Source organism: Aphelocoma coerulescens (genome assembly GCF_041296385.1).
Source record: "Aphelocoma coerulescens isolate FSJ_1873_10779 chromosome W unlocalized genomic scaffold, UR_Acoe_1.0 ChrW_unloc_scaf_1, whole genome shotgun sequence".
In the NCBI taxonomy this organism is placed as follows: domain Eukaryota; kingdom Metazoa; phylum Chordata; class Aves; order Passeriformes; family Corvidae; genus Aphelocoma; species Aphelocoma coerulescens.
Window position 1 is genome coordinate 2580614 of NW_027184080.1, and position 20087 is coordinate 2600700.

Genomic DNA, 20087 nt, shown 5'->3' on the forward strand with positions numbered 1-20087 from the left:
CGTGCAAACTTTTACTTTTTGGGGTTTTTTCCTTAGTAAACTGCCTTATCTCAACTTATTAGCTGTTTTCCATCTTATTTTCTCTCCCCTGTCCCACTGGGAAGGAGAATGATAGAGCAGCTTGATGGGCACCTAGCACCCAGCCAAGGTCAACCCACTACACTGTTCAAGACAGAAGCAGCCAGTTTCTCCAGGAGAATGCTGTGGGAAGTGGTGTTAAAAGCTTTACTGAAGTCTAGGTAGACAACATCCATAGCCTTTCCCTCATGTACTAAGCGGGTCACCCTGTCCTAGAACAAGACCAGGTTACTCAAGCAGGACCTACCTGCCTTTTCTAAACCCATGCTGTCTGGGTGTGATCCCCTGGCTGTCCTGCATGTGCCATGTGATGGCACTCAAGATGATCTGCTACACAACATTCCCTGGCACCAAGGTCAGATTGACAGACCTGTAGTTCCCAAGATCCTCCTTCAGGCCCTTCTTGTAGATGGGAGTCACATCTGCTGAATTCCAGTCAACTGGAACTTCTCTGGTTAGTTGGGACTGATGACAAATGATTGAAAGTGCCTCTGTGAGTAATTCTGCCAGCTCCCTCGGGTGGATCTGAATCACCCCAAACCAGGCCAAGAGACACTTCAGAGATAGAGTCAGAGAAGCGGGTATTTACTTTATTTGGTGCCGGGTGTGTGGGGGATCGTTCCTCCTAACATGCACACACAGCACTCCATACAGTCCAGTATTATGGGGAAAATTCATGAATATTCATCACATTCCTTGAGATAGGAGTGGTTATACAAATTACTTTTGGAAGTCATTAATATCATTAGCATATGTGCCACACATGTGCCGTGTACCCTGGTGGTCGCACTGAGGAACGCTCCTCTTCTTCCTCAGGGGTCTTTCTGATGAAGATCAGTAGTCTTCATCACAATGCACTTTTCACCTTTCTTTCTGGAGCATGCACAGTCATTTGTTGGGTGATTTAGTGGTTTCTGTGCAGGTTTTCAATGGATCCTGTTCTTATCTCGACAAGATTAAGGCAAATCTTGCTTCTTAGGTTTTGCGATTAACATTTGCTGTCTCTTAATAGTTAACTCGTGCTTAGATAAGTTAACTATTGATCAACGCCTGCGGATACAAATATTGCTGCTAGCAAGAATTTTTCTTGCTTCTTTCCAGTCCCGTGAGATACTTATCTCTCTCACGGAAGATATTTGTAGAGTTCTATAAACTATGAACACTTGCGACCTTGCAAAGCCTTGTTTATAGTACAGTAGAAAAATATTTTGACAATGGATGTTTTAGGATTTTAGCCAATCACCCCAAGGGATGGCTGATCCTTTGATCAATTAGACTATGAATAAAAAAGTCTATAAAAGAGTTTGTAAAATAATTAAATAAATCAATCTTGCTGCACAATTCCTGCCTGTTGGATCTCTCTTCTCCTCCCTACCACTGCAGGACACCATAATAAATGCCTTTCTCAGATCCTATCTGGCCCCATAGGCTTCTGAGTGTCTAAGTGGCATATCAGGTCACTGACCATTTCCCCTTGGATCCTACAAGCAGTCACTGTATCACATACCCCGATCTTGCAAAAAAATTCAGCACCTAGTTTTATACAAGACTTTGAAACTACTTGTTCACGAATAATAACCATCTCCACCACTGCAAGATGACAGCCTTGATGTGAAGTCAACAGTTATATGTAGAGAGCTTATCTGAGGAATGGCTGCGCAGCAGAGGACATGATAAGATAGAGCCTTGCAGGATGTAGGAGTTAGCCTGTCGTGGGAAAAGGGGTTTCTTATCAACAAGGTGTCCAACAGGACACAAGCCAGAGCAGACTGGAATGAAGAAACCATCGCCGCGGGGTGTGTTGTTCCCACGAGAGAAGATGACCAATCGTGAGCTCAGGTTTTGCAATATGTATGAGCTGTTTAAGTGTTGTATAAATAAGAGATGAAAAGACAATAAAATCGAGGCTTGCCGATCATGAAATCATGAGCTCGTCTCCCGCGCCTTTCCCGACATCTGATGCCCGAACAGAAGGCACGTCATGTACCCCCCCCTACCCCCACTTCCACAAGGAAAGGTGCGTTGGGTTCAGGTCCTGCAGCTAGAGGGACGGCAATAAGAGCGGAGGACAACTGTGTTCCCGTCTCCGTGCCCGAACGACCACACCGGTGGGTTCGCTGATACGTGCTGCCGAAGCCTGGAGGGCTAGCAACGGTACCGTAAGTATGGATAGGCAAGCAGCACAGGATTTATTTAAAGCTTTTCTTCTTAAGCGTCACTTTAAAGCTTTTAACTTAGAAAAAGATCTCCCTTCCCTACTAACTCACGCGCGTTCTTATGGTTTCTTTAACGACCCTCACAGCATTCACGAATTAGCAGAATGGCGGAGGTACGGGGATGAACTTTTTAGCCTTGTTTTAGACGATGATAAGTCAGCCAAGAAAATAAGCAAACTTTGGAAAGCAGTTCATAATGAGTTACTGTTAGTGCAGGCAGAGAAGCAAGCAGTCATAGGCATTAAGATAGCGCATTCCCGTAACCAAGATAATGACTCCTCGGTTTTCCCTACAGCCCCCAACCCCCCCGCCTTTGCCACTATTGAGATTCCTCCAGAGCCACCCCCCGCTGACAGTCAATCCCCCGCGCTGCCTACCCCCCTGCCTGCTCCCCCGCCTTCCGCTTCAATCGCCGTTTCTGCATTAACCCCCTCATGCCCGCCACTGCCGCCCGACCCCTCTAATGCCACGGAGCCTGTCCCTGGGGCAGAATCTGACCCGGCGGAGGCTATGGCAGCAAGGAGGAGAGAGTTGTGGCAGGCGCTTGCCCGAGACGGCATGGAAAGGGGAGATTCTGAACTCCTAGCAGCGGCACAAGAAGCGATGGCTTTCCCTGTTGTTTTCACTACTAATGCGCAAGGGGGTCAGAACGCGCAGTTTGCCCATCTCGACTGGAAACTCCTGTCCCAGCTGAGAGCAACAGTCAGTAACTTTGGGGTGTCTAGTGAGCCAGCTAAGCAGATGTTAGATTATCTTTTTAATGCTCACATTCTTCTGCCTGCCGATATCCTGGCTATCACGAAACTCATTTACACCCCCTCTCAGAGATTGCTTTTTGAGGCAAGGTGGAGAGAGGAAGCGGCAAGTAGCACTAACCTCCCCAGACCCCAGGGGGACCCCTTAACAGGCCTTACTGTAGACGAGCTTATGGGACAGGGCCCGTATCTCAGAGTTGAAGCTCAAGCTGGACTAGGGCCACATAAACTTAGGGAGGCAATGGCAGTAGCTAAGAGAGCAATGGATAAAGTCAGGACATCAGGAGGGACCCCCCTATATATGAGCATCAAGCAGGGTCGTGATGAATCGTTAAGCTCCTTTGTTGATAAGGTTATGGATGCTATCTCTAGGGCAGGGATACCCGATCATATGCAAGATGCCATTTTAAGACAGTGCATTTTGCAAAATAGCAATCCTGCCACTAGATCTCTGATTACCTCTATACCTGGTGATTGGACCACTCAGGCATTACTAGATAAAGCTGCGACCTTGCCCTCAGGTGCTCAAGCCTTTTTAGTCCACGCGTTAGAAAAGCTGGGGGAGGGATTGAAGGAACAAGCAGCTAGTGCTCAGTCGCAGGTAATGGCCGCCCTTGCTCCCCTCCAAGCAGCAGCCACGCGCCCCCGGTTGCCTCCAGAGGGAAACAGAATGAGATGCTATCGATGTGGCCAGTCGGGTCACCTTCGTCGGGAGTACTCAGCATCCGGAGTTTGGTGCAACAAATGCCAATCCAACACGCATAACTCGAATGCCTGCCGTAACAAGAAGCGGGGAAACTCCCGGAGCAGCGCGTCCAGCAGCCGCGCAGGGACACAAGTAGCAGCTGCAAACCCTTGCCCTGCCTCCAGCCAGCAACAAGTGGCAGCCTCGGCCTGGACTTGGCAGCCTCAGTAGACTGTGATCTCCTGACGTCTGATATCCATAACATCCCTACAGGACTAACAGGACCCATCTGCCTCAACGGTACACCAGTAGGAGGCTTGATTCTTGGCCGATCATCTGCCACTGCCCTAGGACTGTTCGTTCAACCAGGCGTGGTGGACGCTGACTCACAAGGTGATATCTTCATACTGGCTTATACTGTTCATCCACCTGTAAGGATTCCTAAAGGCCAAAGACTAGCTCAATTTGTACCTTTGCCTCAAGCCACACAAGGCATGCAGCCCTTGCAGGCTCAACCAAACACTCATACAGGCTGCGGCTCAACTGGGGAACTAACCTTGCTCACCATTGATCTTAATAGCCGTCCACGGAAGCCGTGTGCCCTAACCTATAAAGGAGAAACAATCACGTTACAGAGCCTCCTAGACACAGGGGCAGACTCCAGCATTGTCGATGTGAACACATGGCCCTCACATTGGCCTCTTCTGCCAGCAATGACAGCCATCACTGGTGTCGGAGGAATGAAATTAGCACACAAATCTCCACTGATAACTGTAGAAATTGAAGGCAAGAAAACTACCGCAACTTTTTCTATCGCCCCTCTACCCCCCCACAGTCGACTGCCTCATCGGAAGAGATGTATTGGCCCAAATGAGTTTTGTGCTTACCGATGATTGCCATTTCTGCTAAGGGCCGTTGCTTGGAATTTCCCGCTGCCACTAAGATGGACTGACAACGACCCTGTGGTGGTTAAGCAATGGCCTTTAAAATGGGAAAATCTGCTTCAAGCACACGCTCTAGTCAATGAGCAGCTTCAACAAGGACATCTCAAGCCGTCGACAAGCCCATGGAACACCCCAATTTTTGTCATCCAAAAGAAAAATGGCACGTTTCGTCTGCTACAAGACCTTCGAACTGTCAATGCTCGTATGGAGTCTATGGGAGCGCTGCAGCCAGGACTCCCTAATCCAGCAATGTTGCCACAAGATTGGCCTCTTATTATTGACTTGAAAGATTGCTTTTTCACAATTCCACTACATCCAGATGATACGAAGCGATTTGCCTTTTCATTGCCTGCTCTTAATCGTGGTGAACCAGACAAACGTTTTGAGTGGACCGTATTGCCGCAGGGAATGCGCAACTCTCCCACCATATGTCAGTTGTATGTCGATGCAGCGTTGCAACCACTGCGACAAAAGTTACCTCAGACCATCATTTATCATTATATGGATGATATTTTGTTTGCGCAGAAAGAGCCTTTTGACCAAACAGAAATTCAGCTTATTACCTCCTCTCTTCAAGAATGGTCCTTAGTAACAGCTGCTAACAAAATTCAAATATCCTCCCCGTGGAAGTATTTAGGATGGGTCATCACCAATCAAAGAGTGAAGCCTCAAAAACTGCATATCCAAGCCTCAATCACCACTTTAAATGATGCTCAAAAACTGTTAGGTGATCTGCAGTGGTTAAAGCCAATAGTAGGAATCCCTAATGTTCTTTTAGACCAGCTCCGTCCCTTACTAAAAGGATCAGACCCATGCGCACCGGTACACCTAACGCCGCAGCAGCTCGAGCTCATCGCAATATAGAGAGATTAAGCTGCTGGGTAGAGAAGCAAGCAAATGGAACAAGTAGAGTACTGTCCACGCTAGCAGATGATTTAAGCACAGTCCAGCATGCTGTATTACAAAATAGAGCTGCTATTGATTTTCTGTTGCTATCTCATGGACACGGGTGTGAAGAATTTGAGGGACTATGCTGCATGGATCTAAATGATCATTCTCGCTCTATTCATGCAGAGATTCAACAGCTTATAAATCACTCTCAAAAAATTAAGGAAGATACAGGTTTCTTTGGCCTAGATGGGCTGGTCAGTGAACTGGGATTGGGTGGTTGGGTAAAAAGCATGGTAAAAACATTGTTTCTCTTATTGATCATGGTTTTGGTAGGATTAGTCCTGTTCAGCTGCGCTCTAACTTGTATCAAGAGGGTACTGCTAAAAACAACAACTCTGAGCATGATAGCACATAAAGAAAACGGGGGAAGTGTAGAGAGCTTATCTGAGGAATGGCTGCGCAGCAGAGGACATGATAAGATAGAGCCTTGCAGGATGTAGGAGTTAGCCTGTCGTGGGAAAAGCGGTTTCTTATCAACAAGGTGTCCAACAGGACACAAGCCAGAGCAGACTGGAATGAAGAAACCATCGCCGCGGGGTGTGTTGTTCCCACGAGAGAAGATGACCAATCGTGAGCTCAGGTTTTGCAATATGTATGAGCTGTTTAAGTGTGGTATAAATAAGAGATGAAAAGACAATAAAATCGAGGCTTGCCGATCATGAAATCATGAGCTCGTCTCCCGCGCCTTTCCCGACAGTTATATGCACCAAGATTACTCATATAAATGCACGCCTGAAAAAGCAGTTAGAATCTAATTTACAACTTCAGAAACACGATGCCAACTGCTTACTTTCTGATGTAACAAATTGTCTTAGTAGGGAAATGTAGATGGTTGGGTTTGTAACCGGGCAGAAACACCAATTTAGTGTAGTGGTTTGGTCCAAAATACTCATTACTGTTTACCTTCTGTGAGATAAGAATTAGGAGAAATGCAAAGCAGGCACCAAACTTGAAAGAATATAAAGAAGTTTATTAACAGACCTAAAAGAGGGGAAAAAAATTATACCACACCTTCAGAACTCTCCTCCTCCCCCCACCTTCCTCCCTTCTCCCACTGACAATGTAAAAAGACAACCCTTGAGATGTTCAGTCTGTTTACCACTTCCATAATAACCTTGTTCAGTCCATTTAGAAAGAGAAGTCTCTTCTTGCTCATGCTATGAAAACATTGCCACAACGAGACAGCCACCCACTTCCAAATAACTTTGTTCAGTCCATTTAGGAAGAGGTCTCTCTGCTCACGATGTGAGTCCCTTCCCCTGACTTGCAGGTTTTCCCACAACTGCTTTCGAGGGTCCACTCTTGAAGGGTTTTGGGGTACAATTTTAAGGTTGAGCCGTTCAGAAACAAAAAACAGAGGCCCTTCTCCTTCCCTGGGAGCAAAGGGTCTTCCTCATCTTCATCTTTAGGACTATGTCTGGGAGCACCTCTAGGAACTGAGGTTTCTCCTTTCCCATTTGGAGCAAAAGTCCTCATCACTTCCATCTCTCCCTGTCCAAACTTCTCATGAAATTACAGCTGCGTCAGCATCTGCCTATCTCAGCGCAGGTGCTTTTGCTTACGAGTTGAACACTCCACCCCCCATATCTTCATGAAATTACAACAGGATACTCTGATATAGCATAGCTTCACAACAGAATTTCAGCTTTAAGCATCTCCTCTTTCTCTTCCCTCAGGTTTTCAGCTCTTCATGGCACTAAAAGGGTTAATCTCACCTTGGCCTTGCAGCTGGAATGTGGCTTATCACAGGTGAGAGAGGGGAGAGCCAAGCCGCTCCGGCTGCCCACAGCAGCGCTGTGGGGGGGGTTCTGCGGGTGGAACTGGGTCTATTGGCTCCAGGATGGCCGTGGCCCGGCCCGGCCTGGCCCGAGCAGGGCCTGGGCCGGGCCCACTGGCCCCCGCACGGGGCCCGCAGCCACCTGTCCCAGCACCGGAAACGAGAGAGAGAGCTGTGGGAGGGTTTGTCTATTCTTAAGTGTGTATCACAGAGGCGGTCACAACTTTAAGTGGCTTAAAGAATTGTCCATATTCAAACTGGCCAGCTGATAGGTTCTGTTAGGTCATGGGGGGAAGCTGTAAGCACTCCTTTGCGAGAACATCACTTCCGAGACTATGCTAGCTGACCCATGACAGGAAACAAGCTACCTTCCCCAAAGTTTTAACCACTCCCACCAATAAGGAGAGACAAATTCAAGAAGATATAAGTGAAAAAAACCACCCCAGTTTACTTAAAAACAAAACAGCAACAACCAAGATAACAGTAATAGGCACTAGATACACAGGTGCTGAATTCCATGGACTCCCCAAGAACAAAGAAAGCAAGATGGCAGAGAAGGCCTGCCCCCAATATGGCAGCCTCCATAGGCGACCGCATGGCCCCGGGAACAAATACAAAATGGCAGAGAAGCCCCACTCAGCTCACCCATGCCCCTGCGGTGTCAATTTCCCTGGTGCTGGCGTTGGCGTTGTCTGGGGCAGCTCTGAACCTGCAATGTCAGTTTCCCTGCTTCTTTGCGGCTGGCTGGACCCAGTTGGTGTCAGCGCTGCAGTTCCGTGTCGCTGCTGCTTGCAGGGGGGTGAAGAAAATGGACTGGCCGAGTACCAAAACCTGCAGCCCCGGTCCCGTCGGCACCGGCTCGGCACTGCAGTCCTGGTCCCATTGGCAGTGGCGGCTGGAACTGGGGCAGCGGCCGGAACTTGTGGAGAGTGAAGAGGGGTCCCACTTTTCCCAGTGTGACTGTCCCAAGCAGCAGCAGCGAAAGAAAGGTCCGAAGAATACGTCCTCCCCCAGCTCCAGAGATGGGGGTTGCCCCTAGCAACCGCAGACGAAAAGGTATTACGAAATTCTCCAAAGCCCAGAGAGAAACAGAAGAGAGCTTCTGCCACCTGCCCCAGGGCACTCTCTTAGCAAATGAAAGAACACTGTGTGCCTGTTCCTTGTCTCTTAAAGGGACCCCCGAACCAACCCAGGGTAAAACACTCCAGTTCTGCTTCCGACCCCCGGGTCTTAAAGGGACAGTAACACTACACAGATTGACGCAGAGGTAAAATGGAATACAATACACATTTTTTGGGTCATCTAGGACACAAGTCTTGTTTAAAAATCTTGGTTTTACAAGTGCATTCTAGTATCCTGTAGATTCTATAGATATTAATTCGAGGCACATCAATTTAATTTTTTTAATAGTAGCATACAAACATACTAAAAAGGCTGCAAATTTTCAAGTGAGAAATGGAAAAGCTTGTTTTAGCAACTATCAGCAAGGTCTCTAGGAGAATACAACGAATATTCATCTGGTACAGTTGAAAAAACGTAATGGCATTCGTGAAGTTTAGAAGCTAAATGAACGCAGTGTATTTGAAATGCCATTTAATCAGTAACAGATTATTGCTCTATTAGACTGGGCTTTTCTACATGCAAAATCTTTCATCCATATGTGCATGCTCAAGCTGCACTAGTAAAAACAAGAAAGTACTCAGCTGAAATGCAAATGTAATTTAAAATTGGCTACTACATCATATAAATATTTTATAAGATTGCCAAAGAAAAGACAGCTCACTCTATCAAGTCTTTAAATGAATGCTTTCTGTGAAGACTACTTTTACAAAACAGTCAGAATGATAGCTGATATGGTTGATAATCTGATATTTAAAGGCTCTAAGGCACGTACAAATCTTATCGTTTGTAAGCATAAAGTATCTACAAAGCTAGCTTTAGGAAAGACGTTACATCAGAAGGTCTCTTCAAAGTTTAGAGGTGTTTTGTTTTCATAACTAAGTTTTCTTAAATTTGTTTCTTGCTTCCTACCACTGTTTAAAGCACAGCAGAGAAGAAAAAAGATTCATAGAGTGGCATCAAGAACACACAAGGAAGTCAGGACTACCATCGAACTGTTCACCTTCATGGGCCTTTCCCACCTGAAGATCACTTTTCTTGACCAGTATCTTTCCACACGTTCAAAGGAGGGTGTTCCAGTTTGGCCAAATTTAGAAATATATCCTCTGAGAGAAGGCACAACCACCCCTCCCCCCCAGGTTCAGGAAAAAAATAAATTTTCCTCGAAGGAAAGTGAAGGAGATAAAACTATTTATTTAACAAACACACGGGAAAAGGATAATAAGGCTAAATAATAAAATGTTTCGCTGTGGAGGAAAAACCTGGGAAAGTGTTAGAGTCCTCCCTTTGGTCTCCTTGGAGCTGGGGCTTGGCCCGGGGCCAGGCCCTCTGTGCCCGATGGAAAGTCCTCCCGATGTGCTCTGAGGTTGAAAACAGTCCAGTAGCAAAGGGAGAAAATCTGGAATTCTAGAGAAGGAAAAGCAAAGTCCAACTCTCAGTCTCTCTCTCTCCGGAGAACAAGAAACTGAAACAACTGGCCAAAAGCTGACTGGAAAGCAGCAAGCCGGGTGCTTCCTCACTCCCCTGCCACAGCTGGGAAAAAAACCCCTGCTATCTCTGTGTGACCTTGAACAAGCTGCAAACTGCTTTGAAAAAGTTTTGGGCAGTTTTTTCCTTCCCCCTCTCAGGCTCAGTTTAGAGGCATAGAAAGACACAGAAATTAATTTCTGGGCATAGACAGTGATATGGGATACACATCATAAGGTCACCCCAAGACATTGGGTCATAAACTGCTAGACTGAAGTAGTCAACAACAGCACAACTCCCTTTGAGATAAGGTGTTTTGTTTAAAAAGAAAATTACTTTACAGCCAATCAACTGCATTTTAACAGTCCTGTTTCTTTTTTTCACTGAGGTTTTCTACACATGAAGACTATAGAACTCTCTGCTAATGACTACTAAACAAATCAAGTTATTGATGTAGAAAACTCACAACCAGAATAAAGGTATTTCTAAAATCACAACTATCATTATCACCGAAGCAACCAATATATAATGTCCATTATGCAGAACACTAATATATACTAAGTGTATTATTAAATTAAAAGACCTAGTCCAAAGAATTTGATCTATGACAATGGGAAAAAACCCAAGGTGAAATTAAGGTAAAAAAAAATAAGATGAGGTTATATTATTACAATTTTTTTTTAAATCCAGTTTACCCATATTTTCTCAATTAACACCATGAGCAAGAACTATGGAAGCTATTACTCTCCAGAGTGATTTTTAAATAGAAAGTTCTGCCATTACAAAGATAATTCCAAATATAAAGAGAGAACTGAGGAAGAGATTGACTGGCAGAGCCATTCTCTACCTGCCCTGAGGCAAATGTACCTCAGGAAGTGGAGGAACCTAGTGGAGTGTCCTAGGAGTCAGGTGGGGTGGGGGAAGGGGGGGGTGGAAATAGAGGCAAGTCCCTGCTTGGGGTGGCAGGCAAATTCCCTCACGTCCTCCCTCCCCTCCCCACATCCCCCTACAGAATAGGTAAGCCAAAATGAATTTCCAAAAGGCAGGTCCTATGTCACCAACCAGATATCCTTCTGTTTTAGGTTATAATTTAAGATGTAACCAAAAGTATGTATTCTATTACCATCATCATAAACTGTTAAAACAGGTGGGGCAGTGTTCTTTATCTTCTCCATAACTCAGCTCTGATAACTCCCTCCAGTGGTTATCTCTGCTAATGGGCCATCAAGGTCTCACTGCATGACTCATAAAATTACATCATCCCATTGTGAGATGCTCCACCCAGGGGGAGGAACCAAATACTCCTACCTGGATATAATTGGAGGCTTGGAACACCACAAGCAGGATCTACCACTGGATTCCCAGAGGACAAGAGCTCGACAACCACCACTGGAGAAGGACCAGATCTTTCTACAGGATAACTGCTTTGACAGAACCACATTCATCACTCCAACAAGGACTGTAGCCACTATTTAATCGGACTGCTACCACCACACAGATCGACAGGGTGTCAAGTTGTATTCTGACTCTGTCAGTTTAAGCCAGTGTTTCTGTACTATTGCCTTTATTGTAATTTTCCTATTAAATTGAAGTTCTGACTTGGAATCTCCCACTGGTTTGCTTTCAAACTAGTAAACCCTCTAGAACAAAATGACCTGCTTAGTAGATGAGGGAAAGGCTGTGGATGTTGTCTATCTAGATTTCAGTAAAGTGTTTGACACCATCTCCCACAGCATCTTCCTAGAAAACCTGGCTGCTTGCAGCCTAGATGGGTGGACTCTTCGATGGGTAAAAAACTGGCTGGATGGCTAGGCCCAGAGAGTTGTGGTGAATGGAGCTAAATCCAGTTGCTAGTGGTGTTCCCCAGGGCCCAGTTTTGGGGCCAGATGTGTTTAATCTCCTTATTGATGATCTGGACAAGGGAACTGAGAACACCCTCAGTAAATTTGCAGATGATACCAAGTTAGGTGGGAGTGTTGATCTGCTCAAGGGTAGGAAGGCTCTACAGAGACTATGGACAGACTTAATCAATGGGCTAAGGACAAATGCATGAGGTTCAATAAGGCTAAGTGCCAGGTCCTGCACTTGGGTCACAGCAAACCCATGCAGCACTACAGGCTGGGGGAGAAGTGGTTTCAGGGCTGTTGGGCAGAAAGGGACTTGGGGGTGCTGGTTGCCAGCTAGCTCACTATGAGCCAGCGTGTGCCCAGGTGGCCAAGAAATTCAATGGCATCTTGGCCTCTATCAAGAATAGTGTAGCCAGCAGGACGAGGGAAGTGATTGTCCCCATGTACTCGTCACTGGTGAGGCCACACCTCGAGTACTGTGCTCAGTTTTGGGCCCCTCACTTCATAAAGGACATTGAGGAGCTGGAATGTGTCCAGAGAAGGGCAACAAGGCTCGTGAAGGGTCTAGAAAACGTCTTATGAGGAACAGCAGCTGAGGGAGCTGGGTGTCATAGGTTAGCAAGCATAGCCCCGGAAGGGATGTCCTTGCTAAGGGGTGCTTACAGCTTCCTCTGGGACCTGATAGAACCTATCAGCTGGCCAGTTTGAATATGGACAATTCTTTAAGCCACTTAAAGTTGTGACCGCCTCTGTGATACACACTTAAGAATAGACAAACCCCCCACAGCTCTCTCTCTCTCGTTTCCGGTGGTGGGAGAGGTGGCTGTGGGCCCCGTGCGGGGGCCAGCAGGCCAGGCCAGGCCCTGCTCGGGCCAGGCCGGGCCAGGCCACGGCCATCCTGGAGTCGATGGACCTGTTCCAGCTGTGGAACCCCCCCCCCACTGCTTTGCCGTGGGCAGCCGGAGCGGCTTGGCTCTCCCCCTCTCTGCTTCGATAAGCAACATTCAACATTCCAGCTGCAAAGCTGCAAGGCCAAGGTGAGATTAACCCTTTTAGTGCCGTGAAGAGCTGAAAACCTGAGGGAAGAGAAAGAGGAGATGCTTAAAAGCTGAAATTCTGTTGTGAAGCTATGATATATCAGAGTATCCTGTTGTAATTTCATGAAGATATGGGGGGTGGAGTGTTCAACTCGTAAGCAAAAGCACCTGCGCTGAGATAGGCAGATGCTGACGCAGCTGTAATTTCATGAGAAGTTTGGACAGGGAGAGATGGAAGTGATGAGGACTTTTGCTCCAAATGGGAAAGGAGAAACCTCAGTTCCTAGAGGTGCTCCCAGACATAGTCCTAAAGATGAAGATGAGGAAGACCCTTTGCTCCCAGGGAAGGAGAAGGGCCTCTGTTTTTTGTTTCTGAACGGCTCAACCTTAAAATTGTACCCCAAAACCCTTCAAGAGTGGACCCTCGAAAGCAGTTGTGGGAAAACCTGCAAGTCAGGGGAAGGGACTCACATCGTGAGCAGAGAGACCTCTTCCTAAATGAACTGAACAAAGTTATTTGGAAGTGGGTGGCTGTCTCGTTGTGGCAATGTTTTCATAGCATGAGCAAGAAGAGACTTCTCTTTCTAAATGGACTGAACAAGGTTATTATGGAAGTGGTAAACAGACTGAACATCTCAAGGGTTGTCTTTTTACATTGTCAGTGGGAGAAGGGAGGAAGGTGGGGGGAGGAGGAGAGTTCTGAAGGTGTGGTATAATTTTTTTTCCCCTCTTTTAGGTCTGTTAATAAACTTCTTTATATTCTTTCAAGTTTGGTGCCTGCTTTGCATTTCTCCTAATTCTTATCTCACAGAAGGTAAACAGTAATGAGTATTTTGGACCAAACCGCTACACTGGGTTTGTTTAGAAGAGGCTCAGGGAGGACCTCATAGCTCTCTACAACTACCTGAAAGGAGGTTGTAGTGAGGTGGGGGCTGGTGGCTTCTCCTGTGCCTGCAGTGAGAGAACAAGAGGAAATGGCCTTAAACTGAGACTAGGGAGAGTCAGATTAGATATTCGAAAAAAAAATTTTCACTGGTCAGGCATGGGAACAAGTTGCCCAGGGAAATGGTGGAGTCACCATCCCTGGATGTGTTCAAGATGCACCTGGATCTGGCATGGGGTGATGTGGTTTAGGGGTAGTGCTGCGTTAATGGTTGGACTTGATGGTCTTAAAGGTCTCTTCTAACCTTGATGATTTTACGAACTGTCTTTGATGCCTCTGCTGAACAGTCAAAACATGGCCTTGGGTAGTATTAGGATCTTTGTGTAGAATTTAAATTTGTGAGCATAATAACTACATACATGAGTCCCAATGGCAAAAACTTGGAATAGTGTAGCTAGCAAATTATGTTGATAATTTAATTTATAAACTTTTTAACGCAAAAGAAACTGGTGAACATTTCATTCTGCTCTTGATTTGCAGCTGGAGATTGCAGCCTTCAAACAGCATAAGAGCAGACCACCACAGATAATCTTTTAATTTTCCTTATATCATGGAATCACATGCAAGGATTATTTGTCCATACTTCCAGCTAGTTAGTAAGGAAAATAGGTTCTGATTTTTCAAGCCCATCAGGCAACAAAAAAAAGCCTTTGGGGTTTCTTAGATTTTTTAAAATAAGGAGCTACATTGAGTGGACTAGCTATTTGCCCACAACCTTCCAAAGCCAGTTTCAAGTACAGTGCTTGATGATAGCACCCATGGAATCCTACAAACAGTACAAGTATTTAAAAATCTTTTGATTCAATATTCTAACCTCTATGGAAAAAAAATATATGCATTACAGGGGAAAAACAACAACAACAAAAAAACCCCAAAACAAGGCCCACAAACCACCCAACAGCTACACATTTCTTTGCAGGTTCCTAAACAAACAGAACTAACAGATGTGCAAGTAGAATCAGAAATATGTGTTAATGGCACATATAAAATGGACTTTTTATACCAGTACAAATGTAGTCCTAGGATGCCCCATATATCTCATATTTGGCAAGTATATTAAAAGTGGACTCAGCCAATCCTGGTGTTGCAAGTTTTAATTAAGACCTAAACACAGAGTTCAGCATATCTTTATAGCAAAGGATGCGAGCTCATAAAATACTCATCTGTCTGCTATTTAAACTAGAGATATCCAAACAGCTTATGTCATTAGTAAAAATTACACCAGTCAAGCTTCATTCTTCTCTGTTTCCATCTGTATTACAAGAAGCTGATTTACAGTAAGTTGACAGGTGCAATAGCTTGTGTCTATGCTAAGACATCTATTTAAAAAGTCACCTGAAGCTAAATATCTCATAAATCAAAGCATTTGGTAAAGCTTTTAAAATACATTTAAGATAACAGCTGATTCAAATCATTACATGCTCTATTCTTTCTTGCCTATATGGGGTGTGAATACCCATATATACACGTATGCACATTTCTAATTAGAAAAGTGCATCTTAAACCTGATACAGACCATAAAATGCAGCAATTTTGACTACTTCTGACTGAAAAAGAACCAGATTTGAAAATAACCATTGTGACATAAAAACATGCCAGTATAAAGTCGTTGTGAGGTTGAAACCAGAACAGTATTTCTCCAACAAGTACTGGTAACGGAGACCAACTATAACACTTTTTGCTGGGGGAGAGGGGGCGTTGGGTGTTTTGGGTTTTTTGGCTTACTCTCTGCTCCAGACATCCCCTCATCCCTAATAAGTCACATCCTCAGCCCTAAGTCACAAAGCAGAGGAGCAAAGAGGGCCCCTACCCCTGGCTCGAAAGCACAGAGCCGAGTGAGACCCATAAGTACCTCTCACCCATTCAGCTCCTTCCAGTGGAGAGATTACATCTCCAGAGACCCAGTCGCGCAGCCCGAGTCCCCCAACCGGCCCACACATAGGAGCTATCCTCCCTCTCACCATGATGCTCGAGTCGCTCTCACCCGCCGCTGCTGCTCCAGCTGCTCAGCCTCACTCTCCTCCAAGCTCATAAATCTGCTGCTCCACGCCACCTCCACATTAGCAGCCAAACATCCATCAAAGACCAACCGCCCACTAACGCCCACTTGACTCACATCTCGCCTCACAGAGGTCATACCAGGACCCCGGCAGCCAGAGGCCCAACTAAGCTGTCCGCTGAACTGCCTGCGCAGACAGAATCGTAGTGCGTCAAGATTGCTCAATATTAGCCAACCCTGCCCCTCCCGTTTACCCCCACATAGGGAGGATAACTAGATGACGAAAGGCTCCTATCAGGGAATAAAGCAAGCAAATCTCCAGTACTCTCCCCATCAGGCACAGGAACGATAACTTGTTCTGCACAGGGCAGGAGCGTGACGCTCACCACGTGACATGAGAGATCACCAGATTGCTAACCTCGCAGGAGTGAGCTGTGTTCCTCAGCCTTACAGAAAGAGCTCTGTGGCCCGGCCCCCTACGCGGCCGACTGTAACAATGACCCGGGAGGGGCAGGCAGGCAGCTGGGTTCCCTGCAGGGCAAGCAGGCAGGCGGTCAGGTGGTGTTCGGGACGAAAGGGGCAACATAATCAAACCCGGACAAAAGTGTTGAGAGACAAGTACTAGTCTGGAGGGGGTTAAACTGAATCCGCAGATCAGCAGCTTGCAGGGAGAAGGAGGAAAAAGGAGGCTGCTACTGGCAGCAGCTTCAGCCATAAGGCATAATGACACCTCCACGCATGCGCCCTGGCGCAATCCAGGGAGGCTGGGTGGAATAGCCGAGGTGTACACGCAGAGATGTCGGGGCCCTCTTTTGCGTCTCATGTGTGGCTCGATGGGATAGGAGTGGGATGTGCCAGGTGCCTGCGTGTGCTGCTGAGGGTAGTGATGGTTTCTTCCCCTGGCGAGGCGGTTGGTGGCAAGTGTCTGTCTGTCCCTGCCATGGGGATTCATTCAGGGGACCTGTGGTGGTGTGCACAGGCAGCTGGGCATGGCACTACTCTGTTCCCTTGCCTCGGCTAACGCCAGCCCTGTCGCCCCACCGGCCCCATTAGCTTTCTTTTCCTGCCTTTTCCTTTTCCTCTCCTGTTATGCCTACAACGTCACGATTTTGATTTGGAATCACTGCAAGCTTCAGTCCTGAGTAATCGTTTTATCCCCATGAGCCATACTTTACTTTTTGAAGACAGTCCCTTCCCCATCTGTAGCCCCAGGATTGCTGGAGATTGAACCCTTACATGGTCCCCTGCATGGATCCTCTCCATGGTGATCCCGAGCTTGTGGTTACAGGTGGTGAAAAGCGGAAAGAACTCCACTACTAAATAAGTAGTAAAGTAGGTATGCTTTATTCCAGCGCTGGGATGCACGGGGGATCGCTCCTCCAAAATCATGCGTGCCTACAGCTGCATTCAGCTCGGTATTTATGGGTTACAAGTTCCATATTCATTAAGTTTCCTAACAAACTTATACATATTCATCACCTAGCCCCGCCCAGCCTCACTTCGTATTATAATGAACTCAAAAGTCATTTACATCTGCGTTGCACTTGCGCAGTGTTGTTTGGTGGTTGTGGTAGGGGTCTTCCGAGGGTCTTTTGATGAAGTCGGGGGAGTCTTCCTCATCTTGAACTTTTCACCTTTCTTTCTTGCGCATGCTCTTTTATACCTATGGCCTGGGTTTAAGCTTTGGGACTGGTTTGAGCTAGTTTTGGGATGAGGCAGGATGTCTGTCTGAGACTCTCGCTGGTCTTATCAGTGGTCTCTTATCTTTTCTTCCTGCTCTGGTATGCTGACCAAGCTAGATGCATTGTTCCTGAAAAATGAATTCTTCTGCTCTCCATCCCCCTGATTTAGTCCCCCCTCTTCTAAAGAGTTAGTTAATTCTTTTACTAATACTTAAATTATTTTCCTGATGAATTTTTTAGTAGGCATCTCTTAATGTTTTTCCGTGTGCGTTTGACAAAGTAGTTAGAACTGATAACCTTTTTAGTACTCTATAGTTCCAAATAAGTAACGTGATAGCGCGAGGCAGGTACTAACCAAGGTTAATAAGACAATGATGGGGTGCCATAACGTATTTAGGATACCAGTTGCAGTAGGTGACCACCCGAAAAGTGAGTCCCACCAGTTATGGCTTGCGTCTTGTTTTACTCTTTGCAAAATTCTGCTGATTTCTTGTGTGTCATAATGGACGGTGACTAAGGTCTTTTCCCCGTTTCTTTGGATTTCTCTCAAAATCTCCATTAGGTCTTGATGTTTCACTAATTGCTTTACTAATGTTAGGTCCATCCCAATAGGTGTGGGTAGCAATTTATGGTAAATGGTATAGTTAGACCTTATTAATTGATGAGATACAACTGGTGCTAAATACGAAAAGTCACACCCAACAATCCTGGCAAAATTACAAATACAAAAATTAGAGTGATTCCTGGCAGTTACATTTATAACATTGTCATCTATCATCATCGAAGTGCAGGTAGTTCTTAAGCACACACAGCCTTGACTAATATATACAAGTACAGTTTTTGGTGAAGTGTCTGGGTGGATCTCAAAGTGACATATGCCTTGTTCTGTATCAAGACATATGTCTCTGGCATCAAGTGTATTACTTTCACAGATAAATCCTTGTTGTTCCCGTGTGATGCAAGATTCTAGATTCACTGTTTGCCATTTTTCTCCTACCATTCGAGCCTCTACTCTATGTTCAGAGGGGTAGAAAACTGTCCCTTTATGGTTTAATCCCAATGTGACAATAGGATGAATTACATAAACTGTGGCATTCCGTATCGTAAGGACAAAGGCAGTAGCTATGTTAGTCATTGGGTCATAGGTGAAATTTACCAAGGTCCACCAGGATTGGAGCTTTCTTTCTAATTTAGTAGCATTGTTCCAAACAGCCTCTCGGATTTCAGTAGGAAATACACCTTCATTACCTTCTCTTATGATTAAGGAAGCTGTGGACTGCATCCATAATTGAGCTTGTATGCAGCTAAGGGCTAATGAGACATTGTCCTGAGCTGTGCCAAGTGTGTTTAATATCAGTTCATGATCCAGGTCGCTGATTTTCACGAGGTCTGGCAGTATTTCTGAGACTCGCCACTGGCTGTTTCCAAATCCTAATAGGGAAGATTGTAGGGGCTGTTTTAATTTGGTCAGGTCACTGGTCGCTGTGGCTAGTTTATTCATCAGTATCTCTGAATCAATCCCATTTATAACTCCCAGTCCTGTTCCTAGCATTCCAGTCAGGTCTCTCCGCACTCTGCCTTTGAGGGGGGTTTGCTTCTGCAGCCAGGCTGTCCACCCTTCAAAGGATGTTTGAATTAAAGGGGAGCAGGCTGGTTGGATTTCAGAAATGTTAATTTGCATTAGTAGTTCTACATGCTTAAGAGACCATTCTGGATTAAAGAGCAGTAATTGCTGGTCTGTGTTTCTCACTACATAAGGGCCAATCTCATAAACCTTTGGCTCAGATTTAAGTGGTGTGACCTGGGTTTGGATCTGATTGCCAGAGTAGGTCGTAGTAGGCCTGGCCATGGCATTTATCTGGAATTTGAATGAGAGTCCATTACTGCCTTGGCCCCAAAGACAAACCACTTCAACAGTCTGTACTAATGTAAAATTATACCAACAATCTGCTTCACTTGAATAACTACAGATTTCACGGTGTTTGTAGGAGTAGTTGAGACACTGATTTGGGTTGCTTTTCTGTGAGTAGTCCTGTTAATAATTCGGCATCCAATCTTGATTTTTTCTCCTACAGTCCCCTGGAGCTGCCAAGTTCTTTGTTTTTCCTATTCTTGCTTTGTATACACTTGGTTTCTGTGTATGACTACAGTCAACAGGTTTAAATTTTTTAAATCAGAATATTTCCCCATGAGTCCAGTAAACCACATAAAGGCTTGGGACCATATGTCTTCTCTCCTATGAATAATTTCCCGGCTGAAGGTTACAAGTATAACTGTGAGAAAAACAATTTTCTGGGTTATACTTGCGTGCCACCCTAACATTTTCATTTTGTTCGGGTAAACTTCAATTTCAGTTCATCATCCCCAGGGGTCACTTTCCAAGGGGTCTCTGGAGCCTTCTTTACTCGGGTATGGTGAATCCAGGCGCTCTGTTCTCTGATCTTAATCGCAGTCTAAGTGGTGAGGAGCACCTGGAATGGTCCTTCCCACTGTGGTTCCAGAGTCTTTTCTGTAAGAGACTTAACATATACATAATCTCCAGGCTGAATGTCATGTACAGGACCGTCCAAGCCTCAACTTCGAGTTC

General features: G+C 45.7%; 1 long non-coding RNA gene across 1 annotated transcript in view; it reads right to left on the reverse strand.

Annotated features, from left to right (window-relative positions):
- LOC138102743 (uncharacterized) overlaps window positions 1–15941 on the reverse strand; it is a 30721-nt gene extending 14780 nt beyond the window's left edge. Inside the window, exon 1 of the long non-coding RNA XR_011147510.1 lies at window positions 15781–15941. This is a non-coding gene — a long non-coding RNA (uncharacterized lncRNA). The remainder of the gene's footprint in view (window positions 1–15780) is intronic.
- Between the last annotated feature and the right edge of the window lie 4146 nt (window positions 15942–20087).